This window comes from Alexandromys fortis, unplaced genomic scaffold (genome assembly GCF_014885135.2).
Source record: "Alexandromys fortis isolate MF-2015 unplaced genomic scaffold, M_Fortis_MF-2015_v1.1 scaffold_1, whole genome shotgun sequence".
NCBI classification, from domain to species: Eukaryota; Metazoa; Chordata; class Mammalia; order Rodentia; family Cricetidae; genus Alexandromys; species Alexandromys fortis.
Window position 1 is genome coordinate 3719579 of NW_026067927.1, and position 4987 is coordinate 3724565.

The following is a 4987-nucleotide window of genomic DNA, read 5'->3' on the forward strand; positions in this document are numbered from 1 at the left end:
GAGTTCCAGAACAGGCTCCAAAGCGACAGAGAAACCCTGTCTTGAAAAACCTAAATAAATAAATAAATAAATAAATGCACAAATACATAAATAAAGTCAACAGGCCCAGGGACAGTGGCCCATGCCTTTGATTCCAGCGGTCAGGTGGCAGAAGCAGGTTGAGCTTGAGGTTGTCAACCTGGTCTACATAGTGAGTTAGAGGGCAGTGTCTGCTACCTAGAGAGATTACAACAACAACGAAACCCTAATTAATTGGTTAATTAAAATAGAAAAACTATTTTTAAAAAATCAGCAAGGGCAAGGGCTGGGAATATGACTCAGTGGGTAAGAGCACTGTCTGTGCTCGCGCGAGATTCGAATCCAGATAAAAAGCTGGGGAACTGTGGCTTCAACACTTGCGGATGGAGACAGGCAGATCCCTAGATCTCTCTGGCCTAGCCCAGAAACAGGCTTCTGGTTCAGCGAGAGATCTGGTCTTAAAGCAACAAGGAAGAGAGCAGCAGTAAAGGAAACCGACGTCCTGCTCTGGGCTCCCCGCATGCGCCGTGGTGGGGTCACCTGCACCGCCCAGTGTCTGTACTATACACCAGGCACACACAACAAAAACAAGAAACTAAGCCCGGCTGTGGTGGCGGTCTTTAATCCCAGCACTAGGGAGGCAGAGGCAGGCCGATCTCTGTGAGTTCCAGGCCAGCCTGATCTACAAGAGCGAGTTCCAGGACAGGCTCCAAAACTACAGAGAAACCTTGTCTCGAAAAACAACAACAACAAAAACCCCAAAAAGCCAAGAAACTAATAGCTTTGAGAGGTGCTGTAAGGAAAAAACAAAAACAAAAACAAAAACAAAGCAGGTCACCAAAGGATACTAACACTATAATGAATAATTCTAAAAAATTTACAGGACGCCTGTGGGTTTCTTTCTAGGCTTCCAGTTCGCACACACCACAGACGGACCGCACCGTTATCTCCTTCTGTGCCGATGCTGAGGGGTGTGCTCTTTCAAGTTTAATTATTAATTAAAAATTCATTTATTTGCATGTTTTATTTGCCGGTCACAGCTCCCTCTGCAGACAGGTCCGCCTCTGCCCTTTCATAAATGTCTGCCAAGACTTGGATGAATTTTCTCAGATCTTTTTCTGCTTTTTTAAGTTTTCACTGACGTGTATATATAGAAATATAGACACTTGAGTGTGTTTATTTAGAAACCTTTTTTTTTACTTTAACAAAATTGGGGTTATTATACATATTAAATATTTTAAACTATTATTATTTATTTTCTGTGTTTTGCCTGAGAATACGTGTGTGTACATGCATGTAGTGCCTGAGGCGGCCAGACGAGGGCATTGGGTTCCCAGGAACTAGATTTCCGGATGGTTGTGAGCGGGCGTGTGAACCCTGGGACCCAGACCCAGTCAATGCTCTTAGTTACTTGCGTGCGCGCGCCCGCCCGTGTTCACGGTCGATCGCGTGGCACAGCATGTGTCTGGAGGTCAGAGAACAGCCTCCTTGCTATCTCCCCCACCAGTGAACGAGAGCTCCCACCCTTCCAGCTCTGGTGTTTGTGGAGTTTTGTCGCTTGGTTTCTGGTTTGGGTTGTTGTGTTGTAGGCTTTGTATGTAATTTCTTTTGTTTCTTTCTTTCTTTTTTTTTTTTTTTTAAACAAGGTCTCACATAGTCCAGGATGACCTCAAAATCGAAGTGTAGCCGACGATGACCTTGAACCTGAATGTCTAATCCTCTGAGGGAATTGGAGACTCACGCCAGTGCCTGCGTGCAAACATTCTACCAACTTAGCCACACCCTTATTGTTTTTTTTTCCAATTTTTTGTTTGTAAATGGATGTTTAAGTTTAAGATATTCAAGGTGTGATGGTGCATATTTCATTTTAGCACTTGGGATACTGAAGCAGGAGGATCGAAATTTCTAGGCCAGCCTGGGCTACATAAGGAAACCTCGTCTCTCAAAAGAGTAACTGGAATTGTTTCTCAATTTAAAATGTCAAACCCTGGGGTGGGGGTCGGGGGCTCAGGCCTTTAATCCCAGCACTCACTCGAGGCCAGCCTGGTCTACAAGAGCTAGTGCCAGGACAGGCTCCAAAGCTACAGAGAAACCCTGTCTCGAAAAACAAAACAAAACAAACTCCTGGGTTTGTAGTCATTTGTTACAGCGGCAATAAGACACCTCCACTGGGTGACTGTCCAGCTTTGTCGTGAATGCTTCTGGCACCCAGGCCATCTGCTCAGACGCCCTGTCACCTTCCCCCAAACTCTCCTACAGACCGTCCACCGCCTTATGGCTCAGCCCCAGGTCGAGGAACAAGGACTGAGGACACACCTTCAGGTCTTTGGTCTCGGAGGGTTTCCTACGACGTGTGACAATTCTCTGCGGCTGACCATCCTCAGCCCGGCCGCCCTTTTGAGAAGTCACCGCGCCCCGTGACTAGCCAGGTGTCGTCTAGAATTCAGGTACTCGTCCTTGTGTTTATGTCTAAAGTTCTTTTCTCTAGAACGTAAGAGAAACAGGTTTTCCGTGTTGTATCCAGTGAAAACAACTTCGAGGCAGTTTGCGAAGAGGAGGAGCCTTGGCAACTGGGTGTGTGCTCGTGTTTTGTTTATTTAGCTTTTTGGTGTTTTTTGTTGTTGTTTATTTTTATCTATCTATCTATCTATCTATCTATCTATCTATCTATCTATCTATCTATCTATCTATCTATCTATCTATTTATTTTTGAGCTGGTGTCTAATTCCATAGCCCGGGCTGCTGTGGAACTCGAGGCAATGCTGCTTTACATCACTGCGAGCAAGAACTACAGGTGAGGGCCACCTCCCTGCTACCGGTGGTTTTTAACCCTGTGTGGGCCGGACCGTAGAAGTCCTACAGAGCGGAAGAGACGCTGGCTGAAGGTACCAAGCTAGTTTACGTGGTAGCCGGGGGTGAAGGCGACAGTGTAAATGCAAACAGGAATAGAAAATATATGGGAAAAAAAAATTAATGTCACAGAGTGCCAACAACTAAAGGGAACAAGAAAAGGTAGTGTGAGCATGTCAGGATGGCCGAGCGGTCTAAGGCGCTGCGTTCAGGTCGCAGTCTCCCCTGGAGGCGTGGGTTCGAATCCCACTCCTGACAAAGCTAACCTTTTTTTGCCCGTAACCCTCTCCGAAACTCGGAAGCGAAGGTGGACACGAGATTTCTACTGACTTATTCTTTTCCTTCTCCTGAATTCGTTTTACACTTTCAAATCAAAGAAATACGTATTAAGATAGTTGTAAAAAGTATACGGTGGCAATTAGCAAAACGAAGACGAGAATATTATGAAAAGTTCATTATTTATTATGAATTAATTGTGAACAAAGCAAAAACATGGATTTGTCAGAAGTGGGATTCGAACCCACGCCTCCAGGGGAGACTGCGACCTGAACGCAGCGCCTTAGACCGCTCGGCCATCCTGACAACTGGGTTCTTGCTTTGCAAGAAGCCTCTTTGTAAGATTCTCAATATGCGCACGCGCACTGAGTAACAGTTTATGTCTGGTCCTCCGTACGGGGCGGAGCAAGTGCCCTGTGTAGTGCGGCTAAGTGGCCAGGGGAGGGCGCTCGCCTCCCGCTGGAAAATCCGAAAGATACCAGATCTGCTGTTGTTCTATTCTGACTGGTGCAGAAGCTGTGCCTTTCAGCTTTGTTTTCTGCCGATCTATCAGCGCTTTGCATTTTTCTTTCTTCTTCTCCACCATCTCCTTTTCCTCTTCCTCTTTCTCCTCCTCCTCCTTCTTTTTTGCGTGTCTCTTTGGCACGTGACAATCAATTCCATATACATAATACTTAACCTCTGCTTCCCAGACCCGGTGACGTCCTAAAGTCCAGGCTCTGTTGCTCAACTGTAGTCAAAACCGCAGCTTCCCATTTGCAGAGAAACTGGTTTGTTTCAGAATCTAGTTTAGTTGAAGCTTGCGGAGGTACTGTCTGATCCTGGTTCTGGCCGTGTCCCCAGTGCCCACACAGTGCCTAGCACACAGTAGGTGTACAGGACAGACCTTCCCCCCCCCCACCCCCGCGCCGTCTCGCGTCCGGTGATTTTGTGACTCATCGTCACCTTCTGGTTCCTTCTTGCCCCCTTCTTCCCAAACCTCAAACTTGCTCACGGGCACCAGAAAAATCTCAGCCCCGAGGGTGCCGTTCCCCATCGGATTTCTAAAGGCATAAGAGCACCTTTCTCCTCCCAGGATCTCAGACATCTGGGGCTCTAGGCTCCTCGGCGGCCCCAGATGCACAGGCAGGGAGACCGGAGGCCTTACTGATATGCTGTGGTTCTCTCTGTGCTGAGGGTCTGGAAGAGGATCTGAAATGAGTTCTTTTTGGCGTCCAGGGGTCAAGCCCGGAAGACGTGATTACTAAGATTCTGTTGGACTCTTGGAGCCCTCACATCTGTCTGAGGTTGTGTAGAGAGGCCCGAGGAAGAAGACAGTTTCGCCGCCCCTGCCTCGGGATCCTCGGGGCTTGGGATGTGTAATCCAGGTGTGTAAACAGAGACCCTGGTTGTTATTCCAGACGTGACCAGACTCCCACGCCCCTTTCCCGGTCCCCAAAGTCCCTCCAGAATCGGTTTACAATGCCTTTCCTGAAATGCAGAGTGCCCTGCCCTGACAATGTAACCAAACCTAGTTAACAAATATTTATGGAGCACTTGATGTGTGCCAGGTTCTTCCGGATTCTGTGAGTAAAACTGGATGCCCTCACCCAAGAATGCTTCATGGGAGGAAGGTTCAACAGTAGACGGATTAGCTCAAGGATGGAAGAGTGTGTTTGAGAGTCTGAAGCGGGAGAAAAGATATACAGTGTCCTCTTGGGCATACCCATGCAGCTAACTTTTCCATTTGTTTTATTTTTTTTAATATTTTTATTTATTTATTATGTATACAATTTCTGTCTACATGTATGTCTACAGGCCAGAAGAGGGTACCAGACCTCACTACAGATGGTTGTGAGCCACC

At 47.0% G+C, this 4987-nt stretch overlaps 2 non-coding genes across 2 annotated transcripts; one reads left to right on the forward strand and one right to left on the reverse strand.

The window, feature by feature from the left end:
* Positions 1–3043: 3043 nt before the first annotated feature.
* On the forward strand, positions 3044–3126 carry Trnal-cag (transfer RNA leucine (anticodon CAG)). The gene has a single exon. It is a non-coding gene; the product is annotated as a tRNA-Leu (tRNA).
* A 241-nt stretch (positions 3127–3367) lies between these two features.
* Trnal-cag (transfer RNA leucine (anticodon CAG)) lies at positions 3368–3450 on the reverse strand. Its single transcript has one exon. It is a non-coding gene; the product is annotated as a tRNA-Leu (tRNA).
* Positions 3451–4987: the final 1537 nt, after the last annotated feature.